This window comes from Manis javanica, chromosome 11, assembly GCF_040802235.1.
Source record: "Manis javanica isolate MJ-LG chromosome 11, MJ_LKY, whole genome shotgun sequence".
Lineage (NCBI taxonomy): Eukaryota > Metazoa > Chordata > Mammalia > Pholidota > Manidae > Manis > Manis javanica.
This window is the reverse complement of record NC_133166.1, coordinates 18,657,024-18,684,327: the sequence shown is the minus strand read 5'-3', so window position 1 is coordinate 18,684,327 and position 27,304 is coordinate 18,657,024. Positions and strand designations below refer to the sequence as shown.

General features: G+C 49.8%; 1 protein-coding gene across 1 annotated transcript in view; it reads right to left on the bottom strand.

Annotated features, from left to right (window-relative positions):
- Positions 1–27,304, bottom strand: part of LOC108398545 (guanylate cyclase D-like) — a 135,082-nt gene that overhangs the window by 64,747 nt on the left and 43,031 nt on the right. The window lies entirely within an intron of this gene.

Sequence of the window (27,304 nt, the reverse complement as noted above, 5' to 3'; positions counted from 1 at the left end):
CCCCTACATTCCCCATTACAGTCACTGTCCATCATAAGCTGTCTCTTTTTACACAGAAGTTCCTAATTGATATGTGGTCAAACGCAGCAAATTTATCTTGTTGAGCTTTTTTTTTAAAATTAAAGTTAAAGCTTGCTCAGGTCTCCTGAGTTGTCTCCACACAAGGGCCTTCATGACCCACAATGGACTTAGTCCAACTTTCTCAGCCAGTGAGAGAGCGACTGTGTGCAAGCAGCCACTGCCACCATTGTTCCTCCCTGCCACCCAGCATCATCTCACAGAAATGGGCCCCTCCTGATCTGGCAGCCACCGAGGGGTCATCCATCAGCCTCCACACCAAGCTCAGATGAGGGCATATAGCACCTCGGCTCCTTGCCCAGCAGGTCTGCCTGCTTGGCCCAGGGCCCGGTAGGGCAGGGTTTGGCCTCCATCCTCGTCTGGATAAGACTTTGTTCCCCCTTTCTTCTCCAGGATCTGGCAGCTTTCCCTTTTCAGCCCACAAAACACTCTAGTCCCACTCCCTCTCCGTGACCACACTGCTGGCCACCCCCAGGATGGCCTTTCTCCGCGCCTTGTGTGGCCGTCTCCCAGAGCTGGGCAGATGAGTGCACCCCTGGCTGTCTGGCTGCGTCACAGTGCCCTGCTCCCTGACAGCCCAAGTCCATGGTGCTGCAGCAATCAGGGGTCCTCTCTCTCAGTTTTCATCCCCAGGCAACCCCAGAGCTAGGGAGCCAGGGTGTTTCCAGAGTCTGCCTTCTTGAGAACGCTGACCCACAGCCCCCTCCCACCAAGGGCCCCTTGTGCTCCTGGGACCTCGGAGGCCTTCCCTACAGCAGCCTTCTGAGGAAGCCCACACTCAGGGATTCCAAGGGCATTTTTGCCTATAATTCCTCTTATTAAGAAAATGTAACTCAATTTCTTACAGGACAGTCCTTCTGATAAAGTACTGACTGACTATCTGAATTCTAGGGCAACCAGTAAAGTGTACATAGACATTCAGGGTAGCACCCATTAGCCACTGTGCCTGAAATGACACCATATGTATATTCTGTTCCACTGTGTAAAACATTGCCTTTCAGGGGTCTTCCTTTAAATACAAACATTTAAATACAAAAATACATTCAGCTCTTCATGCATTAGTAGGAATTCAATTATCACTGAGTTCCCTTGAGACAAGAAAGACCATGGCAACCAGGCAGCCCGCACTTTCCAGGGATATCCTGATTCCAAATGTTAAAATATTATATTAATTGATATCTGTACCACCAAAATTTGTACTCCCTAAAGGGAATGTCATTCCGTTCTTTTCAGTGATATGATTTGCTTAGTATATGACTACATATGATTTAATTTTTATAACTTATTGACATTTAACCCTGTCCCAGGCTCTGAGCTAAGGATACAAGAACAGACACTGTCCCTTGATTCAAGACAGGGCTTGTGGCCACCGGGAGGACAAGTGGGCGACAACCATACCTAGCGGAACAGAAATGCTGCAACCTAGGCTTGACCCAAACGTTTGGGAGCAAGCCAGGGTGGGTAGTTAAGTGTCAGACAAGATGGGGAAGGTCCCGAAGGACCTCTGGGCATAGCCAGATGGAATTGATTATCAAGGGCATTTCAGACAGAGGGGACAGCTATGCAAAATCCCAGAGGCCAGAGATGACATCTTGCTTTTGGAGAATGGCAAATACCCTGGAACCGTTAAGACCAGAGAGGGGTCGGGAGGGAGCCAGCAAGGCAGGGGCTGGGTCATGAAGGGCCGCGCGTCCAACCAGGCTGGAGAGGGGCTTGTGAATTTTAGCATGACTGCAATCAAGAAGATTTGATTGATTGACTTATTTTGACTTTTTATTGACACATAAGTACACATCTTGATGAATTTTTACAAGGACACCAAGTAACCAGCATCCAGATGGAAATAGGGACATTTTCAGTACCTAGACATCCCAGGCCCCTGCCAGTCATTACATCACTCCACAGTTAACTAGTGCCCTATCTTTCAGCACCATAGCTCGTTTCACCTGTTTTTGAACTTTATGTAAGTGGGGGCATACAGTCAGAATTCTGTTGTGTTTTGTTTTGTTTTGTTTTTTCATTCAACAATATGACTGTGAGATTCATTGATATTGTTGCTGTAGCAGTAGGGTGTGTGAATATACCACTATTTATTTTTCTATTCTACTGTTGATGGGCATTTGGGTAGTCTGCAGGTCTGGGATATTAGACATAGTGCTATGACAGTTCTGTATTATCTTGTGTTGCTCATGTGCTGTGGGTATATTCCTAAGAGCAGAATTGCTGTGTCTGAGAGTGTACACATGTTCAGCTTAACATGTGGTGCCAAACAGTTTTTCCAAAGTGTTTGCAGTGGAGAGTTTAAGCAAGGAGGAGGCAGGCTCAGACAGTCCATCCTGGAGCAGGCTGAAAGTGAAGGGTGTAGGGACACACCGGTGGGGCAGTCCTGAGGCTGGTGAGTGGGGGGTGTAGAGCTATGGCAGGAAAGGGAGATCTGGGAATGGTCAGAAAGGAGGATGCAGACACATGGGGAGGGTTCAAACTAGGACCAGGGTCAGCCTCTGGACATAGCCATGGAGATGGAGGAGCCCTCAGAGGCAACTGAGAAGGCACAAGTCAGGGAAGAACCATCCTGGGAGGCCAGTCATAGGCACTGAAGCAGGGGTTTCTGAAGAAGGGCAGTTCCAGAGCAACAAAGACATGAAGAGGGCCAGCAGGTCTAGGCCAACTGATAGCTGTCTTCCGAATTTGACAAGGAGCCTCCAGAGGACTTAGCGGAGGGCATGGTCTGTGGGGTTGGGGTGCACAGCAGACTGCAACAGGAAGAAGCAGGAGGGAGATCAGGGCGGGCTTAAAGAGCTCAGCTCTGCATCAGTGAGCATGATGTCCTCCTACTGAAGTCATCCCACAAGGAGGTTGCGCCCACCTCCCTCTGCCCTTGCCCCTCCCCAGCACCCACCCTCCCAGGCCCCAGGTTCAGCAGGAGCTGTCCCACTCTTCCAACTAATACAGGCCTCTCCTGGCGGGCTGTGCAGGAGGGGTGTGGCGTAGAACATAATGATTCAAGAAGCTTAAAAGTCTGAAGGCCAGGCAATTGTCTCAAGAATCCCATTGTTTATCTGAAGCTTAAAGGTTTTAGAGGGTGTAGAAGTTGGGCATAGCCTCATGGGATAAGAATGAGAACAAAGAATTCTCCATGCATTTTTTCTGATACACAGCAACTCTTGTCATTGTCCAGGGCCTCTCCTCCCTGGGGACATCCTGCCCTGCGCTTTCCCTGGGTGTGGCACCCTCATACTAGCCCCAGGGGACCTCTAACCCAACCCTAATGTTGATGGCCACAGAGGATTATTGAGCCAGGCTTGATGGCCACAGAGGAGTATTGAGCCAGGCCCTGTGCTAAGCTCCCACACAATCTGATAAAGAAAGTTGTATCATTATCCTCATTTTACAGGTGAAAAAACTGAGACTCGGGAAAGTGAAATGACCTGGCCACAATTACCTGACCAGGAGGCTGCAGACACTGACTCCAAAGCCTCTACAGGCTTCTCATTGCCATCTGGTCCGTCTGTCCTAAACCTGGCTCTTCAGACCTCGGAGTCATGCTGACCGCCTGCTCCATCCTCTGGGAAAGCCCAGACCTACCCTTTCCTCTTCACTGCCCAAACTGGAGTTCTATTGTGTGTTAGGGAACTAAGGGGATACCATGATAGGGAGGAGTTTTTTACTGGCTGGGTGACCTTGGACAAGTCATTCCACCTCTTGAGCACCTGTTTCCTCCTCTGGAAAGTGGGGATAATAATTTAACCTGCCAAGGTGGTGGAGAAGGGGAACTGAGCTGTACATGTAGGACCGAGTGAAGGTGTCTCAGAGTGAAGGACCCATCCAGGTGAGTTCTGTTCATTCCTTCCTCCAGTTTCCACGCTTGGACCTCCCCCATCCCTTTCCTGCCAGAGGGCTGTCTGTCTGCATGGATGGATCCAGTGATGGTCTCCGCTGTGATATATGAACAAGTGCACATACTAAGAGACAAGGATATACATGCCAGGAGTCATCTACTACCACTTGACTGGGAGGTGTGGTCAGTGGGCAGGATACAGAAGTCTGTGACTTGGGAGATGTCATGGTCCTGCACAAATGGGTTTCTGTTTCAGCCCTTCTTCCAGAAGGGAGTGATGCTTTCAACTGGAAGGGGCTTGAGGCTCCTGAGAATACAGCAAGCAGAAGGTGCTCCTCATAGAGACCCGTGACACGGGCCCAGGCTGGAGAGAGGGATGGGCAGCAGTAGCCATGCTCACAGTGTCACTTTCATGCTTAACTTCTGCTGCTGATGGACACAACCCCAGCCAGTTCAGGGTTCCCTGAGATGGTACAGGGAGCCCCCTTCACCTCCTACCTGTGGTGAGTTCTGGGCATCTTCAGTCGATAATAGCAGCCCCACCGCTGCCTCATTCCCACTGGTGGCTCTGGTCCCAGCCTCCCTCTCCACTGGTGTCTGCTGAGGGCCCACCCTCCTAGCTGATCAAAGCCATCTTAGATCAGGGCAAAGGGGGCCCCTGCTTGGGCCTTGCACTTTAGAGGCACCTGCATATCATGAAGACTAAAATAAAGGTACATAGGTACAGGTATGCAGTTATAGTCTTGTAAGAAATTATTTTGAAGTCCACTAACCAACTGAGCAAATACTAAGACCAGAGACGGAAGTAAGAGACAAATTGCCCCCAGCACAGCAGAGGCAGTGGCCCCAGGACCAAGAATCCATTACTGCAAACATCAGACATTCCTGTGCCAGACACACTGATGTGTCAGGAGGCAAAAGAGCATTGAAAAAGCAGACGCCTCACCCCTTGGCACATCCAGGTGGGCTCTTGGCCGCCCCCAGCATGCCTGGGCCCCTTCGATCAGCACTACCAGCACCATTAGCCCCTCAAGCCTGAGCCCCTTGGACAGGCACTGGTGTGATAGTTAAGTCAGGGCCAAGCGGAGGAGTGGTAACTTAGTGCGGGGAAGTGAGGCAGCAACGTCAAGGTCCTGAAGGAAAACAGCACAGAGGCATTCACTGGGGCCTGGCCAAAGCTCTGGGAAATGGCACAGGGAAGAGGCTGGAGTCTCCATCTGTGGCCTCCTCCCAGACTCGCCGAACCTTAAAGCTAGAGGGCCCAGCAGCCTCTCTGCAGCTGAGAAGGCAGGCCCGGAGGGAAGCAGGGACTCTTTCAAGGGCATACAGCTCAGCTGGAATAGAAGTCTGGATAAATGGGCTCTGCCTACTTCCAAGTGCACTGCAGGATCTGTGGAAATCCTAGGGCTATGATGTGCTCCTACGCGGCTGAGGCTTCATTTCTTCCTAACATAATGTTGTTAATGAGACCAAGGCACTGAGCCTCACCTTGGCCCTAAGCTGGGCCTTTCATCTGCTGACTACAGCTCCCAGCCCCAAAAGACAAATATAATCTTAAACGTAATTGGTCAAATTAGCACATTCAGGAGATAGATTTTCTAGTGGTTAGACTGCTTTCCACTCATCTGAGTCACCGTCCAGACCCACACAAGGAAGCAGGCAGCCCAGACACATCTCAGGATGATCCATCGGTGGTTTGTGAGCAATTCAAGGGCAGGATCTGGGTCCCCAGCACGCAGCATGGAGCTTCTCACCAGAGCCTCAAGAGCACTTGATAAAGGAATGAACCACATCTGTTCTGCCTGGAATATTTTACCCATGCCAAGAGCAGAGCCTGGTGTAACACAGCACCAGGGGCGAGTATAGGATGGCTGGCTGGATGTCTCCCCTTTGCCCCTTCAGCAATGTTCTCCACCTTTCTGCACCCCGCTCTGTGCCCCAGAGGCTGCCCTGGAGGGATTGCATCAACAGGCATCAGTCAGTCCACTGAAGGGGAAGCACAGCAGGAGGCAGAATGGGATGGGAAAGGGAAGGCTGGGTACTTTGCCCTCAGGCACCCTCTCTGTGCCATCTCTTGACAAAGGGCACTGCTCCTGTTGGGTCCTCTGTCTCCCCAGGTTCCACTAACTTCTCCATTCCCTCACCCCTTCAGGTTCTAGGTCATATAAACCTTACTGCTCCTAGCTCTAGGTACTGCAGCAGTCCAGGTGGTTTCCCTGCATACTGCCCCCTCCGCATCATTGCAAATAGTCCCTTTATTATGCCCACCTTGAATTATGCTAATTTAAGTGTGAATCTGTTTTCTACTGGGACCCTTTCATATACAAACGGGTAACTGGTGGGATGGATGGATGGATGGATAGATAGATGTATGGATGGATAGAGCTAGTATAAAGTAGTAGTTAAGGGCCCAAATCTTGTAACCTGGCTTTAAATCATAGAACTACCACTTATTAGATGTCTAAACTTGGGCAAGTTATGTAATATCTCTAATATTTTGTTTTCTCAGCTATAACAGGAAAAAAAATAATAACTTATTCACAGAGCTGTTAAGGGTTGAATGTGATAATCAATGCAAAGAGTCAAGCATCTTGCTCAGCACACAGTACATGCTCAATAAATGGTCACTGCAGCTCCTATGGGTGGGAAGATGAAGGCCCACAATGCCTCCCTCAGCTTGAGGCCCTGAAGTTCATGAAGGAGGAGGTCAACCCAGGTCATGATGTAAAACTGTGAGCTCTTTCCTGGGCGCCCCAGACTTCCCGCCCTTTCCCGAGCTTGCACAGAAAGTGTTGGTGTTGTTCTCACTGCTCCCCTCTGAGCTGGGTGGGCAGTAATCTGAAGTGGGCCAACAGCTCTGTCTGCTTCTTGCTGGGCATTCCCATGTCTTGGTCCTCTTTCTCTAGAGTGGGCATGTGGGGCAAGTCTGAGTACTCTGTGATGTAGTGACTACAGCAGCCCAAGGAAGCCTCTGGACACTGTGCCCCTAGGAAGCTTTCCACTCCCACCTTGCAGGAGTCCCAGTAAAGAGCAAGAGCCACAGGCCTTTCTGTTGAGGGGCAGCCTCAGTTATGAGCCCCCAGTGAGGTTCTAGGTCATCTAAACCTTACTGCTCCAGTGAGGCCGAGAGGGGTCCCCAGAATCTCCCCTTTTAGAGGCCTGCTCGAGACCAGGTGGGGAGGACTCCCTGTCACCAGGAGGGCAGCCTCCCACTCCGTGAGAATCGTCCTGCCCACTCCCTTGGTGCCCGCAAGCTGCCCACCGCGAGCGCAGCCATGCACACCCACAGGTCCTGCAGTCAGTGAGAGCTCACCCAGGGGGCCCTCCGAGCCAAGGGCTACCCCAGGCGTAGGGAGCTCAGGTGAGGCAGACATGGTCCCAGCCTTCCGTGCACACAGCACATATCCAGTGGCAGTCACAGAGGGAAATGGGTGAGTTCAAGCCCTCCTTGTAGAGATGTGGGCGATGAGTCTCAGAGAGGGGAGACAACTGCTCAAGGCCACCCACTGTTTTGGAGCGGAGTCTGTTCCAGCCAGTTTCCCAACCACCAGGCCAGTGTCCTTCCACCTTCTGAGTCCGCACGAGTTAAGGAAGGGAGATAAGTGGGCTGTGACTTGAGGCCAGAGAAATGAGGGGCTTTGCAAACTGACCCAAATTCAAGGCTGGCCCCACTACTGACTTACTGAGAGTCTTTGGCAAGTCACCAGATCTCTCTCAGGCTCAATTTCCTCAGCTTTGAAATCAGAATAACTCCTTCCTTGCAGAGAATTTATGCAAGAATACAGATAGACCATCCTGCTAGGTGCCTAAATAATATGTGTTAGCTTGAACCATAAGAAATTGTCAGTTTTTCAAATAATGGTTTCACCTAATAATTATCATTTTTATTAGTATTAGCATAATCATCATTAATAGATATTACTTTATCTTTCAGTCTCCTCATCCCCAACACTGGAGATAGTATGCAAATCAAGCTGTGGAAGCCCTGGTACATAATACGTGTCCACCAGAGCTGCTTCCTCCTGCCCCTTCCCTTCCTTAGGCAGTCACTTCTTCCATGGGAGGCCACCAGGGAACCTGGCCCCTTTCTAAGGACCACAGCCCCATGAGGATGAAGATGAAATTGTGATCCAGAATGGGGGATGAGGAAGGTGCTGGCCTCTAAAATCATCTTCTCAAAGAAGTTTAAAAAGTTAAAAAAAAAGCAAAAACAGAGATGTTTTTAAAAACCTGACCCACTGCCCACTTATCAAGCATGCCAGGGATGTCAGGTCATGGGGACAGGAGACCAGAGCATGGCAGATGGACACCCTCCTTCCCCCACTTCCCCTGCTGGCACACTTCTGGACTCTGTGAGCAGGATCTAGCAAGCAAGTCAGTGCCTTGTGTTGGGTCACAGCTGAGCAAATAGCTAGAATATCCTGAGGACAGAAGCTGGTGCCCTTCAGGGATGGAGATGCTATCCTACCCCTCATTCCCTGCAGGGCTTTCCCTCATGCCAGTCAGGAGGACTTCCTTGGGTTCAGCCTCAGCCTTTGCCCCCTTTATCCATCAATCAATAGCCCCTGACAACATATCTGTGCTGGCTTCATGTGTGCTGGCACAGGGGACACAGGCATGAACAGAACAACCTCTGTTCACTCCCCAGTCTGACTCACTAGGTTGTCCTTGCCTGTTGAGCACCCAGTCCTCCACCAGCTTAGACCCAGGTGAGGCAGGGCGCAGGTGGCACAGGGCATGTGAGGCGTACTCCCTACAGAGTTGTTCAATGTTAAATGAGTGGGTGAACAAATGAAAGACCAGCCAGGCTCCACAGAAACATTTTTGGGAACAAGATGCTTGCTGCTCTGCAGGTAGCCCATTTTCCTGAAGGGAACAGGCTGAAATTGTGGGCCCAAACCAAGACAGGCAGAGCTGGCCCCCCAGGTCTCCTGCCACTGGGGAGGTGCACTCCACTGGAGAGGCCACAGAGCTTCCCACACGTGCCTGGGCTCCAAACCAGGAACTGGGGAATCCCCAGGCCTGGAAATTCCCTGGTGCCTGGCACTGGGCTTTCCCATTACACCCCACATTACTTCCCATTACTGCCACAGGTCTGGACATTCTTAGCACCATTTCTTGGAAGGAGACATTGGCTCACGATCAGAAGTTCTGGAATTCACAATAGGAAGTGGCATGTAAACAAGGAGAAAGGACCCTGCCTGAAGAGCCAAGAACTCCAGGTTCTGAGCCCTGGTCCAGCAATTACAGGCCTGGGGTGCAGGATCAGATGGACCCAGGTTCAACTCCAGCTCTATTATGCAGGTACTGTCCAATTTTTGGCAAGTCATTCACTTCACTGAGCCCTGGTTTCTTCCTTCTAAAAAAGAATTCTAGTACCTGCCTCAGCAGATTCCTGTGAGGATTATAGGAGGATCCAGTAGGACTGATATTCAGCTGCCATGCAAAATTCTAACTTGCTGCTTGGTAAATAGCTGCTTCTCAGAGCCCCCTGAGTGCCCTCCCATCCAGCACAGCACCCCCCTCACCCCCAACTACTAAATTCAGCAACTGAAGGGTTAATGCCACTCTGGTGACCCTCCTGATTGGTTGGTGCCCATATTAAACTAAGGAGTATGAGTACATGCTTTGTAAACGGCCAGGTGCTGGTTAAGCCCTAGACCCACTGCTCCAGCTCAGATCCATCGCCTGCTCATGGATATTCATCTCTGCCTCCTGGACCTCCGTCTGGATGTCTCATGAGCATGGCACACACTCCATTCCCAAACTGAACGGAGTCCTGTTAAATCTACCCAGGAATTGGCTCCACCTCTGCCCAGCTGCGCCAGACGGCTTCCATGCCCAGTCTGTCTCCTGTCTGGCAATCCTGTTTCCTGCAAGTCCCCCAGATCCAACTCTCCTTCCTGCCACCACCCACCTCATGGCCTCATCATTCCTCTGCTGAACTGGGACAGCCACCTCGCTGGCCTCTGAGTTCCCGTCTCTCCCCCACTTCTCTCACACTGTCAGCAGAGCCACCTTCCAAAAGTGGGGGTGTCTCTTAGGCCCCTCAGTGAGATGTCATCCGTTGCTGACATGCCTCAAGGAGGGTTGTCATGGGTTGGGTTCCTGGGGAAGGAGATTCTGAGATGAATATGTGCTGGCAGGAAGGGTACTGGGGATTGATCTCAGATCCATACCTGGGTGGAGGAGGCGAAGGAGGCAGGGACACGCTGGACTCTGAGGCAGGCCCCAGGGAGTCCGCAGCCCGCCCCCTAGGAAGCTCTGGAGCTGGAAGGACTTTTCCCAGTTGTGCCAGAGTGGAACAAGGAGGCTGGGCCTTTATGCCCCCCAGATGGACTGGTCATCAGATGCAGGCCGGTCCTGGGAAGGGGAGTAGCATTAGGCAGGAGGGTCTCTTCAGCCAAGGGCAATGGCAGGGAGTGGGGGTCTCAGCTGTGAGCCGTCAGCCCTCAGAAGGGTGAATGCTCCAGTCCTGGGGAGGAGGCACTGGCACCTGGGAAGTGTACTGCTGTGCCCACAAAAAAGGTGCTTTGGGTCAAATAGATCCTTGGAAGGTAATGTTTGTTACATGATGAAAAAAAATAACTCTCTATTGCCTTTGAGATAAATTTTAAGTGTCTTATTTAGCATACAAGCCTCTTCAGATCTACCCCAAACATCCTCTCCATTCTGTTCTTGTCTCTTATCCCTGTGCACTCGCTCCCAACTTTCTAACCAAAAATTGTGCTTCTTGCAGTTCCCCAAGCTCAACATTTCTATTTGAGAGCTATTTCACACCTCTCTGCTTTTGTACATGTTATTTCTTCTGCCTGGAATGCCTTTAGATGGAAAAAGAAATCCTATTCTCTTCTTCCAGCCCATTTCTACTCCTCCACCAAGACTCCGGCTCAACTCTGCCTCCCCTGGGGGGCCAACCAGCTCCTCCATGCCTGGTGCTCCACCAGACCCAGGGCACAGCTGTTGGGCACTGATCTGCATGAGCTCTTTGTCCAGGCCCAGATCCACAGGGCCTGGTGTTACAGAGCCCTCGGTTCTTCAGGACACGTTTGTGGAACTGAAGTAGGAGAGTCTCAGGGAATGGCAGCCAGAGAGAAGAAACAGCAAACGCAAAGCCTGGAAGCGGGAAAGCATGGCCGTGCAGGAGGAGGATCCTGCAGGGCCTCATCATGCCCAGCTCGGCTGCTGTCTCCATCCTTCTGCTCACTGCCATCATCACCATCATCTTCATTGTCATCAAGGCCACACTGCTGAGTGCTTACTATATAATGGGCTCTGTGCCGAGTGTTTTACAGGCACGCTTCCCTTTAGTCTTTATTTTATCTTCGCTATTAGTAACCCCAACAGTGGTACTATTACTAAGTTCAGGCGGGTTAAGAGCTGTGCCCAGGGCCGAGCAGCTGGCTAATGGTCTGTCTGAACCAAGGGCACCATTCACCTCCCCAGAAGGCAGCTGGGCCATGCTGATTTTATGGCCCCACCGTCCTGCCTCCCAACCCCGCCCATCATTGTTGGTGGGGACTCCTTCCCCAGTGAAAGGTCCCCACTGAGAAGCTGTAGGGTGGGCCCAGCCGCTGCCCCACCAGAACTGGGAAGAGTCTTGGGAGGGGGTGGGGGAGCGCACTCAGGATCACATCTGCTCTTCTAGATCAGACCAAGACAGTATTTGATTTGGCTACAGCTCTGAGGGTTCCCTCCTCCTGTCTGAATAGGGAATCTGAAGCCCTGAAGGGGAAGAGCCCTATCCAGTGTATAGTATATACCAGGTGCTGGGCCCAGCCAGGGCTACAGGCTGGACTTGGGGTCCAGATCAGCGCCCTGCTCACTGCCAGGCCACTGCAGCAAAAGCCATCTTCAAGGGGGAATTTGAGGATCCAGGGAAGAGCCCCTCCTCATGCACACAAAGGCACACCTCCCAAGGCTTCTGGGCTGCCTGCATCCCTCCAGGCTGATGATCCTCCTGACCCTTGAGTCAGGCCCAAAGTCTCTACCCCAGCAGGGAGCCACCTGCCCTGGCTCCCTAGTCCTAGGAGAGAGCAGCCAGTATCGGTTCTGAGGAGGCCCTGGGAGGGAGCAGACCCTGGGTGGGTATTTGGCAGTGGTGTGAGCACCAAGAACCTACTGGACTCATAGAACCTATGAGCCTCAGGAGAATGTCCGTGTTGAGAATCCACTCAAAGACCCTCAAGTCAACCCCTTCAACATACAGATGGGGAGGCTGAGGCCCCTAAAGGGGACAGACTTGCCCAACGTGAGCCAATGGCAAGCCCAGGATGAGGAGCAGGTCTCTGGGCTCTGCAGACACAGGACAGGCACTATTTTGTTCTTTTAGTAAAAGAGGAGAACAAGGCCCAGAAAGAGACAGAAACTTGCTCAGGTCACCAGGAGAGTCTGTGACAGACAAGGATCCATCCCTGTGGCTTTAGGGCTCCCTCATGGCTGACTGGGCCAAAAGGTTTCTGGCTGGAGGAGTAGGAGCCAGAGGCTGATCCCCGCCCCTCATGAGGCTGTAATGAGTCACACTGCCTGGGCCATCGGGCAGTGTCTCCTCACTGGAAAACTACACATACTCCCCTGATCTTGCTGCATCCACCAAAACACCAAAATTCAGGGAGGGAGGCCAGCAAGACACTTATTACCCAGCCACTCAGAGTCTGAGGAGGAAACAGGGCTCAGAAAGGGGACTGGCTGCTCTAAAACACCACCACCACCCTGGTTTGGCCATGCAGGCCTGCATCCTGTGCCCATTCTTTCTCAGGAGAGAGGCAGAGATAACTCCAGCTCAGAGGGGAAATTGAGCTAAACTGGGAAGGTCAGGCATGGGGGAAACACCTGCAACTGCTTGGCAAACAGTGGCAGCCACTGGGCAGTCCTACCTCACCACAGGTGGAAGCCTTGGAGAATTGGGCAAAGCAACAGCTCAGATTTGCACATCCCTCAGCTGTGCTTCCATTAGACCCCTGCTGTCCCCTCAGGTGCCACCTCCTTGCCCCCAGCATCACTCAGCACAGATCCCATTCACTGTACTCATCGGCCCTGCCCTGTCTCTATAGCATCAGACACTCTAACTCGACATGATCTCTCATGCCTCCATGCCTTTGCACATGCTGTTCTCTGCCTGGAATTCTGTCCCATCCCTTGTCCCTCTAACTCCTACTCATCTTTTATTGCTTCAACTGAGACTTCTATGAAAGGCTTCCCAGACTCTCCTATCTGGCCTTCCCTGCTCCCTAAAGCAGATCAGATGCCACCTGTTCCAGCTTCCTCCATCCCAGGGGCCTTCTTCCCTCTGTCAGAGCACAGGTCACACCATGGTCACTCTGTCTGTGTCCCCCAACAGACTGGAAGCCTCTAGAAAACAGTACTGGTCTCTGACTTAGGCAACATACCCAAACACAGCAAAGGGCTGACCATAAAGATCACCTCATTCATTCATTCCACAAAGAACTTCTAAACACTGACTATGTGCCAGACAGTGCTCTAGGTGCTGAAGATAGAGCAGGGAACAGTACAAAATTCTTGCTGCATGGCCATCACTCTATGCTGGGGGGAGGGTGGGGAGGTGGTAGTGAAAATACAATAGTCCAGATAAATCTGGATGATGAGAGGTGCTATGAAGAAAGAATGAAGAACTGCAGATAGGAGACAGGGATCTCAGACTGGTACAGTGGGCTGAAAGGTAAATTCTGGACCCACCCACCAGTAAAGTTCCTTTGTTACATCCCCTGTCAAGGGCTGCCAGGTGCTGGGGGAAGAAGGCATGTAGGAAGGAAGCTTTGGGGCCCCAATAGAAGTGCCAGACATCTCTTCCACCTACAGACATACTTCCTGGGTCTCCAGGAATTTGATTCAGCAAGGGTTACTGAGCAGTTAGTTATGAAACAGTCACAATAGCTGCTATTTACTGCAGGCCTTGAGAGTTCCAGAAGCAGAGACGGCCTCCCTCTCTCACAGCCTGGTAAGTGGGGTCACACAGCTGTCCCTGGCTAGCTGGGATTTGAGCCCAAGTCTGGTGACTCTTGGGTCCATGTCCTTCCCACCACACCCCACATCCCCCAGAATCTTGGAGGGCAACCAAGTGGTCCTTCTGTTGGGAAGAGCCAGGGCCTGAGTCTGTATTCCAAGGTCCCAGTCCCAGCATAGGTCTGGGATTGCTGAGTTAGGAGGAGCCCCTCAACACCTCCAGGCCTCAGGTTCTCTTTGTGTCAAGAGGAGCACATTAGGCCAGCCCCACTGAAAGGGCTGCTGAGAGCATCAGATGAGACGCAGCACGTAAGTAGCAAGTATTTTGAGAAATATCACCACAACACAACAGTCAGCCCCTCTGCCCCAAGACCCCCTGGGCTACCCTTCCTTTCCCTCCAACCCTGCCCTGATGCTGGGGCCTGAGCCAAGCTGGCCAACCACTCACGGCAGGTTTGCCACCGAGCATGGGTGGAGGCACAAGCTTCTGTGAACCCTGATCACCTCTGTGCCTGGCAGAGAGAAAACCAGTGTCAAGGCCAGAGGTGGGGCTGAGAGCATAATTGCCAATCGGGGAAAGATGAAGGTCAGGTCGAGGGTCAGGTGTCCTGCAAGTTCATGCTGAGACAGGATGACTCAGTCATATGTCCACCCTGCCCCTTGAGAGAGCCAGCTGCAGTTCCCAAGCTGAGAGGAGCGACAAAGCTAGCATGTGCAAAGGGCCTACTATGTGCTGCTGATTTCCAAGTCATTACCTGATTCACTCAACTGTGAAGGCACCAAAGGGTTCAGGCACTAGCTGGACAGTACATGAGTGTCTTAGCATGCTGGGGCTGACATTAGCCAAGTACTACCGACTGGGTGTCCTAAGCAACAGAAATTTATTTTCTCACATTTCCTCACCGTTCCTCAGGCTAGAAGTCTGAGACCAAAGTGTCAGTGGGTTGGCTCCTTCTGAGGCCTTTTTCCTTGGCTTGTAGGGGCTGTTTTCATGTTCACATGACATTCTCCCGCTGTACATGCCTGTGTCCAAATTTTCTCTTCTTCTAAGGATGCCAGTCTTATTACAATTGGATTCACCCTGAGGACCTCATTTTAATTTAATTACTTCTCTAAAGATTGTATCTCCAAATACAGGCACCTGCTGAGGTCCTGGGGGTTGACTTGAATATATGGACTAAGGAAGCAGGGAGCCAATTCAGTCTATAATAATGAGTAAGTGGCAGACCCAGACTTTGAATTTGTGTTTTTCTGGCTTGAAAATCTTCTCTCTTTCTATCATATAATATTACACTTGTTCCTTTCCCCTGAAGCCAAACATTTCTCATTGGCCTACTGCAAGGAGAGCTAACATGTTCAGAGTGTCCACTGCATACTAGGTGTTTTGCCCCCATTATTTCATTTAAGACAACAACCCTGTTGTATTAAGTCAGGTGCCTTGAAGAAACTGAAGCTAAGAGAAGGGAAATGGCTGAGGGTGTTCCGAGCTGAGGCAGGGCAAGAACTTGCCCGTTTGGCCCTCTCTACTCTGCCACACGGCTTCTCCTCCTGGGTGATATTTATGTACTTGACAGAGGTACAGCCACTGTGGTAAGACAGAATGGCCGAATGGATGCTGGAACTCCTGGCTGGGGCATAGGGCTGCCAGGCATTAACCATTTAATTGCCAAATACCCAGACAGAATGGGAAACACCAGGGAAGTTAAGGGAAATGGCTATTTACCAACCAATATAGAAGTTTATCAACCATTTTACAAGAAAGGAAAGCTGTCCAGATGGGTACAGTCTGCACATCAGCCCAATCCTCCACCGTCAGTCATTCTTTTGGGAGTTAGGACCATCACTTAAAGCCAGATGTAACTGGTGGGAACAGAAAAATGGCCAGGAACTCCTCCTGACCTAGAAGGTACTTGACAATTTCCTTTCTTTAAGAAGAAAAGTCTCATCTAAGGAGTTACAACTTCAAGCAGAGGATGCAGGGCTGCAAGGGGCCTGAGAGACCACACTGTCTAAGCCCCTTACTGCACAGCTGGGAGGACTGAAGCCCAAGACACAGATTTGCCTGGGTTTGTTCAGTGAGCTGGGCCAGAGTGAAGAGGCTAAGGCCACAGACTCTGAAACCAGAGGACATGGATTCAAGTATTAGCTCCACCCTTACTAACTCTGTGACCCGAGTAAATGATTCAACCTTTCTCTCTATGCCTCAATTTCCTTTTCTGTAAAAGAGGGATGATAACAATAGAGTCTCCCACATAGAGCTGCGAGGATTAAGTGAGCTAAGACAAGAACTGCATCTTGCCCATTGTAAACTTCAGCTAAGCTATTAACTTGTTTCAGTTTCAGTTACTGGGGACAGTGTCACAGTTGCCAATAGCACAAAAACTAACCTCAAGTCCCAGCTCTGCCTCTTTCTTACTGTGTGGCCTTGGAGAACCACTTCTCTCGGAGGCCCAGTCTGTAAAATGAGGCATGAGTCCCCACCTTCCAGAGTCATTGTGAACATCAAAGGTGACCGTGCCATGAACCCTGGTAAATACTCTATGAATGTTTAATCCCCATGACTGCCACCGGAAATTAAAATGCAAGCACACTGACAGACAAGTATCCCTTTTTCTTTTTGGTGCAGGGCCTGCCCTACAGCTCCAAAGAGTAGGACTCAGAGCTGGCTGGGGTGGGAGGGAGGCCCCTGCCTCAGCCATGTGCAGCTCACTGGCCCTGGCTTCTCACCTGGGCTGAAGCATCCCTCCTTTGCGTAATCCTTCCTGGGATATCTGTTCTGATAGCACAGGCCCACGCCTGATGAACTGTCTTCACCTATCTGGCAGGTCACCTGAGTTCTACCATGCCCTGGCCTTGGGCACACAGTTACCCTTCTGTAACTGCACACGGGGTTCTGCCCTGCTCTGTCCCCACTCTTCTCTCTCCTTCCCCTGCCTCCCTCCTCTTTAGCCTCTGGTACTCTACTTCCTGCCTCCCCAAACTCAGACTGTCCTACTTACTTCCCTTAGGCCCTGGTTTTGAGGACAGACATTGACCTCCCAGCACAAGACCTTTCATTAGAGACACTCAGGATTTTAATCTTTGGGGGTCAGGGGAGCAGTTATTATGAAGCCAGAGCAAAGGTATAGAGGATGCAAAGCGCTGAAGTGTCTAGCACAGGTGACCATCACCTATGTGCAAACAGATGTGTGGTAGGAAATGAAGCTGGACGGACAGATGGGACTTAACTCATAGTCCCTCCAAAATGTTGAGAGGTGGAGACTGGCAGAGGCCATGGGGCAAAGCCCTTATAGCCGGTGTGCTCCCTGGGGTCAGATCCCACTTGGTGTGGCCCAGCCCAGGCTATGGTAAAGGGGACAGCTCAGCAGGTGAGCTAAAGCTGAACCAGCTCTGAGCCAAGCTCTGGGCAGGTGTGAGTGTGGAGGGACATAGCCCAGGGCTCAAGGGCTCTCAGGTCCAACAGCTCAAGGTTTAATTCTCCATTTGCCACCTGCAAACCATACAGGTGCTCTGCCTCTCTGAGCCTCAGTTTCCCCAACTATAAAATCAGACTGATAATTGCACCTACTTTGTCATGAGCATTCATAGAGGTGATACCAACAATGATGACATTTAGCACAGTGCCTGGCACACAGCAGGAGCTCAGTAAATATTAGTTCCCTCCATTACCCTGGTTTCAGCTCTGAGGGCAGGTGTGTGAACCGAATCACCCCTATTATTCAATGAGGCTTTACTAAACCTACTTCTAAAATGTTTATTATAAGAGATTCTGCATTTGAAAAGGAAATGGAGTTTTTAAGGGGCTTAAAGGAAACAGCAAAGCCAAAATTCAATCCCAGGTCTGTGTGGTTGAAGAATTGAGCACTACCCCATATTTTCTTACTGTTCCCACCATATTTTCTGGTCCACCCATTTTCCCAGCAGCCTCCCTGCTCCATCTACTTGTAGGACACGGGGCAGTGAGTGCCTAGGGGAGTCAGTGTGTGCAGCAGAAACAGCATGAGCCTCAGAATCAGAGACTCAGCTTGGGTCCTGGCTCTTCCACGCTTCAGCTGAGCAACTTTGGGCAAGTTGTGTTACCTCTCTGAGCCTCAGTTTCTTCATCTAAACAACAGAGATAAGATGAAGTAGTGAATGTATGCACTCAGCCCAGAGCCTGACCTAAATGCCTCTTTCCTTCTCTTCATCTCTCTCAGAAATATGAGAACTACTTTGTGCACATGACTTAACTGTGGACATGAAAGAAATAATTAACCAGAACTCTGCTTAGCTGGAAGACCCAGAATGTAACAGTCAAGTACCATCTGAAGAATGGACATCATTGTCTTCAGAAATTCCAAGCATCATTCCTGTTGTTCTAGAACTTTTAAAAGTAAATGCCTCCAGATAGTCTAGACCTAGGGAGGTTGGAAATTTAAGAAGGAGCTAACTCAGGGCCAAAAGCTGTGGCTCTTCCAAACATGCTGTGTGAACCTGGATAAGCCCCTACCCTCTCTGAGCCTGTTTCCCCATCTGTAAAATTCAGGCTTCTAAGGCAGTTCAACCTGTGCTGGTTGCAAAGAATCTCCCCTGAAGGGTGCTTGTCCTCTCCCCCAGGCCCTTATTCTGTGCACTGATGCATGCCAGCCCAGGGCAGGGGCTCTGCCCTCTGGACCCCCAGGAAAATAGACCCAAAGCATGGTCAGGTTGGGTAAAATAACCCATCTAAGGTCTCTCCTTCAGAACCCCAGGACAGTTGTTTGTTTACAGAGAGATTCACTCAAGTCAGACACCCAACTCCCTATGACAGAGGGAGCAAGATGTGCCCATTCACAGTTGGGCTCCAGGATCTCATTGCTCACAACCCCTAGACTGGGCTGGCAGGGTCTCTTAAAGGCACTTTATAAGAAATTGAATATAAAGTCAGAGAAAGGGCCATCATCAACTTGCTTGAGATCACAGTTAGAAAGTGGTGGAACTGAAATAGTCTCTAGTTCCATGTATCTACATTTTGTGAAGCCAATCACTGTATCTCCGTGATTTCAACATCCTATAACTCTGATTATAACAGTATATGTTCTACACATCTGGTTACTGACCCTCCCTAACCTGGTGGTTCTGTTATAATTCTAATGTTCATTAAGTCCAAAAGTCCATTCTTCTACAAATATTCATTGCATGCCTACTAGGAGCTAGGTCCCAAACATAGTGCAGGGGACACAGCAACACACACAGAGGAGTTCCTAGGTCCACAGGGTTTATAGGCCTGACAAGTGTGAGCCAAGTATGACAAAGTGTGGAGTGGACAATGACACAGGAAGCAGACAGCGCTGCAGAAGCACCGGGCAGAGTACAGGATCCACTCAGAGTGGGTCAGAGAAGGCCTCCTGAATGGTTGTCTGCCAAGCTGAGACTGGAGGAAACAGTGGGCAGTTAGAGAGAAGGTGCAAAGCCTGGGAGGGGAGAGGGCCCCTTGTGCAATGAACTACAGGTGGCTGCATGTGTCTGGAATGCAGAGATACAGAGCAGAAGTGAGGCACGAGATGGAGGGTGAGGCCAGATTATGCAGTGTTCTTTATGTCATGATAAACAATTACAACTTCATCCTAAAAGTTGTGGAAATATTTTAAACCAGGTAGAGACAGCTCAGTATTGCATTTTGAAAGCAACCCTCTTACTATTTCAAAGAGCTTGGTCTGAAGGTGATGATCTGCAGGCAGAGAGACGTTGGGCAAGTGATTTCCCTGGTCTAAGCAAGAGATGCCATCACCAGGACTAGGATCAGGTGATGCAAACAGAGAGAAAGGACAGATTTGAGAAGCTTGGGAATGAACTGACTGTGGGGATGAGGAAGAGAGAGGAGTCTTAGATGAGTCGTGGATTCCAGGTTTATACAGCTGGGTGGATGGTGGCCCCTTTCCCTAAGATGAGAACTCTGGAGGGGCAGGTTTGGGTAAGACCTGAATCCTTGATTCAGAAGAATTAAGTATAAGGCCTGTGGGACTCCAGAGTGGAAATGACAAGCAGGCAGGTGGCCAGAGCATTCTGACAGAGGCTGTCACAGGAGGTGATGGCTAGAGGTACAGATACCCACTCAGCATCAGGGAGCAACCGAAGGCATGGTGCGGGTCTGGATGAGCAGCCCCAGGAAATGTTTGCAGAGTGAGAGGAGAAGGGGAGGCAGAGGACAGCCTGGGGAGCAGTCATGTATGGACTGGGAACACTGAGGCACCAGCAAAGGAGACCAAAAGGGAGCAGCATACTGAATGGGGGAAAATGAGGAGGGAAGCCAGGGAGAGAGAGTCAGCCGCAACAAACATCTCACAGTGAGGGGCTGGCAAACTGTGGGCAGCTTAGGAGTAGCAAAGGCCCATTTTCAGTGTTCTAGAGGGGATGAATGAGAAGCAGGGAAGTGGAAACAATGAATCTAGACCATCTTTTAAGTTGAAGTTTAACTGATGCAAGGAGAGGAACTCAGTAAATGCTCAGTAAATATTCCTAAGTGAATGTTCCAGAGAAAAGGTTGGGGAAAGAGAGATCAGTGACTGCAGAGCAACTAGGCTGGGGTGGGCAGTCTTTTGTTCTTTCGGTTTATTTTGCTTGAACATGGAAGACCTAAAAACAGAGGCCCTCAAACTTCCCATTGTAACTTGTTAGTGGGACATGAGATCAAGGTACAAGGTTGTGCCTGCCATTGTTATTCCTAGTGTACTAGAATAGGACATAAAAGAAAATATCAGAATGTACTAACTGTGGTAAGGGTATTGTTCTGTCAAACTTTTGTTTCAGCTTTACATATATGTATATGTACCTGTGTGCCCTGTGTTCCCAGCTGTGTGAATAGCATGCATTTCTTACTATGTGCTATCATCAGAAAAAAAAATCTGAAAACCTCCTGATAGAACTTGTTTGTTCATGGATACAAATGATTCTGATATTCTCTGAGAGTCAGTTTCTATGAGGGGAGCATTCTGTAGTTCTGTCTGTCCTGGGACAGAAGGTAAAAATTAAGCACACAGCCCTTGGCATGCAATAAGCAATAATGTAATTATGCAACCCGCCTGATAACAAAGTTCCTGGAGTTTATTGGCCCTCAATGACTAGGCCTAGTCAGGAAAGCTTCTGTACCACAGTGTGAATGAAATATCTTCCCCAGTAAGTGCGGAGTACTGAGGGGCCAAAGAGACAACAGTTGGACAGACTTTGTTAGCTGGAAATGACCCTGCATATATGTTGTTATTAACAAGCCGTTCTTGCCTGGGTCATTTGGTGATGAACCCAGGACTAGAATCCTATGTCCTGACCTTCAGTCGGGGCTTTTTGCCTGCACAGTGCAGTGGCAGTATATAATCTATTATCAGGAAAACAGGACAAAGAGGAAAGGGTGGAGGATCCAGGTAGTTGATAAGTACTGATAGGCTAAGAGGAGAGAGAGAGGGTCAGAGGAGGGCAAAGAGGGAGGAGGGATGGGCAGTGAGTGGGGGAGGGGAGTAAGGTAAGAGGGAGTTGCCAGGTCCCAGGCAGGAGACAGACAGGCTGACAGGAGGGGGGCTAGCCTCCCAGCGCTTCCCTCCTGCCTGCGCACCCTTCATCTGGGTTTCCCACATAAGCACCCGGCAATACAAGAGACCCCTGAGGACCCCAAGGACTGTTGCCTCAGCCATTCCATAGGGCGCCTGTACCCCTTCTTTCAGACCTCTCCCCTGCAGGACCGCTTCATGCCCATGCCCTGTGACCCAGCCACACTGAGCCCCCTGTCCCACACCCTTCCCTCTGGCCCTTGGTTATGTTGTTTCTTCTAGCTGGAATGCCCTTAACTTCCTCCCTAATCCCATATTCCCAACCCCACTATGCCTGGTAGGGCCTCTCAACCAGCCCTTCCGTGATGCTCGTCTCTCATTGCTCCAGCTAGAAGCTGGCTTCTCTCTGCTCTGAATTCTCTGCACAGATTTTTTTTTTTGAGAGGGCATCTCTCATATTTATTGATCAAATGGTTGTTAACAACAATAAAATTCTGTATAGGGGACTCAATGCACAATCATTAATCAACCCCAAGCCTAACTCTCAACAGTCTCCAATCTTCTGAAGCATAATGAACAAGATCTTACATGGTGAACAAGTTCTTACATAGTGAATAAGTTCTTACATGGTGAACAGTGCAAGGGCAGTCATATCACAGAAACTTTCGGTTTTGATCACGCATCATGAACTATAAACAATCAAGTCAGATATGATTATTCGTTTGATTTTTATACTTGATTTATATGTGAATCCCACATTTCTCCCTTATTATTATTATTATTATTAATAAAATGCTGAAGTGGTAGGTAGATGCAAGATAAAGGTAGAAAACATAGTTTAGTGCTATAAGAGGGCAAATATAGATGATCAGGTGTGTGCCTATAGACTAAGTATTAATCCAAGCTAGACAAGGGCAACAAAACATCCACAGATGCAGAAGATTTCTCTCAAAACAGTGGGGGTGAGGTTCTAAGCCTCACCTCTGTTGATCCCCAATTTCTCACCTGATGGCCCCCCTGCGACTGTGCCTGTCTTAGGTTGTTCCTCCTTGGGGGAATATTACCCGTCTCTGGCTAACCAGTCATCTTCCGGGGCCATACAGGGAAATGTAAAGTTGGTAAGTGAGAGAGAAGCAATAGTCTTTGAAAAGGTTAGCTTTTTACTTCTTTGCTCTGCACAGACTTTTATCAGTGCCTCCAAAACTCTCAAGGACCTAAGAGCTCTCTGTGTCAGTGCCTCACCACAACTACGAGTCTCCGGAGCCCAGCACCGGACCAGACATGTGCCAGAGGGTCAAGAGATAAACATTTGTTGGATGAGTGGATGGATGGATGGACAGACAGACAGAGGGAAAACACAGTAGAACAGATGCCTGGAAGGACTGCATGGGCAAACACAGAGTGGCGATGTAGAGACATTAAAAGAGCTCTTGATCGGGAGTCTGGAAGCTTTCCTGTTCATTAGCTCTGTGACCTCGGACAAGTCCTCCACCCCTCTGGACCTCAGTCTTCCCCCTGTAAAATGAGGGAGGCAATAGCATAGACTGTCTGATACCTGACCTGCAAGGGCCCTTCAGCTCCTGCTCTGACTCTGTGGTGGCAGGTATATCACATTCTGTCGGAACACACAGTTCACCTTGGTTTCTGGATGCAGGGACTGGAGCAGAGGTTCTGGGATCAGAGGAGGCCTGGAAGCTAGAGCAGGGAAGGGCAGTGCCTGAAATATGGATCCAGTTTTCTGGCAGGAGATCAGCTCTGGCAGCTGCTCAGGAAACAATTTGTTCCTGACCCCCTACAGCCACCACCAAATTGGGAAATTTGGAGGGTGAGGCCTTGGCATATGTGACCAACAGCCTTTGGCCTCTTTGCAAGGCAGGGCCTCCTGCCCAGGGGGCCAATTGGAGACCCCTGACTCCAGCTGGGGGAGTCTCCCTCTCTACTGTGTGTGGCACCCAAGACCAAAGCCACTTCTCATTTTATTCTCTGCAGAGGGAAAAAAACCTTTGTGCCTGCCAAGCTCCCACACCTCTAGCTGTGTTCTCCTAGGCACACAATTAGGCTCCTGACTGTTTCCCTGTCCAGTTTTACAAATGTTTTTCCTATGCTGTAGAATAAATTAATTAATCATAATAGTAGTAGCCAATATTCATCAAGTGCTCACTATATTGAGCACTGTTTTATGAATTCTACATGGATCAATTCATTTAGTCCTTACAACAACCTCTGAGGTAGGGACTATTTTCCTCATTTTACAGATAAGAAATGTAAGGCAGAAAACGAAGTTTAAGAACTTGACAACTCTGAAGCTGGATTCAGACCTGGGCAATTTAGCTTGAAATCTGCACCTTGCCATAGGCAACAAATGAATGAATGAGCAATCTGTTCATGACAGAAATATCCTCACTGTACCTAGAAGCATGAAGGAAGGGCCTCCAGTGGTAGTAGTAAGGTCTGGAAAAATCAGGGGAGGCTTCCTGGAGGTGATGATAATTGAACTGATTGTGAATAAGTGAGAAGTGGGGAGGGGCAAGGGGCGCTTCTGTAGAGAGGACAGCAGGAATAAAGACATGGAGGCAGCAAGGAACTACCAGGATCTGTAGGGAACCCCAACAGCTAGGGATGCTGGGCTTCAAGGCAGGACTGGACAGGGATTTGCACAGAGAGATTTCAGGCTCAAAGGAAAAGAAAGTGTGGGAAATGGAAATGACTGTGGAGGAGGCATCAGGGCTTAGGTGATAGTGAAGACTGTAGCTGGTAGATTGGGCTGAGAAAGTCATTTCAGGCAGGGGAAAAAGCATGGAGGTGGGAGAGTGGGAGAGAAGTATTTAGGGAAACATCTGCTTTGGCAGGAGAAGAGGAATGTTCACTGTACACTGACTGCTGAGACACCAGCAAAGCCCATGCACAGAATTCTGCCCTGTGGAGGAATAGCCAGAGTTCTCTCAAAGAGCCAGTTTTCAGTTCTAGCTGTGTGACCCTAGATTAGTCACTTGAGTCTTAATTTCCACATCTGTAAAGTGGAGGTGATAAGTCACTACCGAAGAAGCTTGCTCAGTGGTTTAAAAGTGCAAAGGTGTGTGGAGGGACTTTGTAAGCCGTAAGGTGTTCAGCCATGCCCCTCAATCCCTGTACTGACACAGCACAGGCCAACTCCAATCTGCAGAATCAGAAGGGGACTTTTATAGACATCCATTCTCTTCCAGCTCTTTTTTTCTATTATTTCCTCAAGTGGTCCTGATGCTCTATTAACTTGAGATCTGCCGGTTTCTGACCATTGGAAAGTAGAAAATACAGTAAGAAAAATGGTTAGGGAACCTGGAGGTTCATAGAAATACATTGAATTTGGAGAGTTTTCTGATCAGGGCTTGACAGTTATGATAAAGGAAAGAAAAAGAAAGACCTTTTTAGCTTTTTCAAAACATGGGAAATGAGCAAGGCAGCCAAAGGGACTAAAGATGCCTTTGACTTCGAGGCTGAAGAGTTTTGAGGGAAAACAAACCTCAACCAATCACCCTCCATTGCAGTATGGCTAGTCAAGTAAACCAATTAAAAGTACACAGCACCCTACAGCTTATGATCTGTTTGCATCAATTCATTAGATCTGTATTAATTTGTATTAACTTATTAGATCCTTCCTATATCGCTAAAAGTAGGTTCTTATTTACTCCCATTTTACATGTCAGGAATCTAAGGCTCAAGGGAGGAAGCAACAAGACTAAAGTCCATGGGTAAACAGGGATAGAGCAATGATTTGCATTTGGGGCTCTTAGGCTCCAAGGCCTCTCTACTGTACTATATTCTACTGCTTCTGTTGATTCTAAGGTAGCAGCAAGAGCCCCAGAGCCTTAGCTGCCATTCCAGCTATGCAGAAAACATGTGGTGTAACTCTGAGCAGATCTCTTGCCCATTCTGGACCTCACCACTATCAGTCTAGGGTTGTTGTTATAGGGCTTAAATGATGTAAAGGCCTTAAAAGTATCCAGAACAATCCTGGCATGTGGTAGAGGCCACAAGATGAACACAAGGGTGGATAGTGCATGTGTACAAAGATATGGCAACATCATAGGAGGGACCGACTTTGCCAGGCAGAGGGCTCTTGCAGGGAGAGGAATTTGGACAGAAACTTGAAGAATTCAGAGGCACATCCCTCCCTCACCTCCCTGCCCCTAGTTCCATGTGACTAGAAGGCTCGAGCTTGGGACATGTGAGGGGGTGGCCAGAAATGAGGATGACGAGGTAGGGGTTGGGGGATAATGCCAAGCCAAGGAGTTTGGCTTCTGCCATTGAAAGGTTTTTAAGCAGGCAAGTGTCATGATACATTCTGCAGATTTGCAGTGTAGAAAGGTCATTTTTGCTGTAGTGAGGACAGCAGACAGGGAAGGTGGGCAGGGTTAATAGAGTCCCTATCCAAAGCCCCTGGAGGCCACTTCCTAGTTCGGGAAGATCAAGGGAAGTGATGAATGTAGCAAGTGCTCAGAAACTGCCACAGCCACCAGCCAAGGTGTGAAGGGCTGTTTGTCAAGCTTATGTTAAAGGAGAGGCCCTCCAAAAGGGCCTGGAGCCCCACACCCAGCTGGCCTAATGCTGCATACAAAGCGCAGTAGGAGTTAGCATCCCCCAGTTCCCTGGGACTTTGAGTATTCGTCTCCATTTCTCAGATGCTGACCTGAGCTTCACCCAACAGCTCCACATCAAAGGAGGCAAGGGTGAGAGTCTCTCCGCTAGGGCAGAGATGGGAGTGCTTTGAAAGAAAGCCCCTCCTCCGTTGGTGGGCTGGAAGGGTCAGGTAACTATTCCTGTCTCCTCCTCTCGCAGGCCTGCTGGGCTTAGCTGGAGAGCCAGACTAATGCTTCACTGTTGCTTTTACGCCTCACAATAGCCTCTTCAACAGTTGCAGAACCTCAGAGAGGTTAGGCAACTTGTCTAAGATTACCCAGAACTAGTAAGTGGCAGGGCTGGAGTCTGAACCCTGTTCAGGCTTACGTGGGGCCCTCACCAAACAGGTCTTTGGTTATCCCTCCCTTCCAGGAGCCAGGTGGCTCCAGAAGGGCCCTGACTCCTCCTGAGGGCCCCAGATTAAGGTACTCGGAATTGAATCTCAGCAGCCCATTTATTTTAAGCTTGACTGTGAGGAGATAGATGACTAGTTGCAAAAAAGGTCTAGCACAATTTCAAAGACTGATTCATGAGAAGTCTGAGCTGGTCTGCCCCACCGACTTCCCAGTTCTAGAAGCTGGGATTCTGACGGGGAGGACAGTGGGCAGAGATGAGAGAATGGGAGCTCTCCCTGTGTTACCCTGGTAAGACTGGGCTCCCAGCCCTCCCCTCTCCTCTCCCCTCTCTGACTGGCAGGGTCTTCAGGTCTCAGCTCACTCAGCCAGTGGAGCAGAGTCACCAGGACCACACACAGACTTTGAGTGCAGGGGGGGATGGGGGGGGGAACTTGCAGGAGCACTTTGTTCCCTGGGGAGCAGATATGATTTAGCTGCCCTGAGGCCTGGGGTATTGGCTTCTCCTCCTCCATCCCCCTCTCCCAACTTGCCTTCCTCCTTCCCCAGGCAGACAGACAGACAGGCAGACACACACAAGCCCAAGCAACATTTATTTTTTTAATTAAAAATAAAAAGTAATAAGGAAAGGAGAAGCAAAAAGACTGGGTATGCAAATTTGGGCTATTGCAAGGGGAACATTGCCCCGTCTCTGCACCCAGGGGCCCTGTCCACAGCAGGAAGCTTCTGGGAGGTCCAGGGTTTAAGACCAAACTCTCCTTCAACCCCCTGGCCAGATGCCTCTGGGGTGCCTAACTGCACCCTCCTTCACCTGGCCCCCATTGTCTGAGTGTGTAGACTGTGAGACTCAAACTCACAACACCCCACCCCCCACCCCCCACAAACTCTTGTAGAGAATGCATCCACCAGGCAGGCAA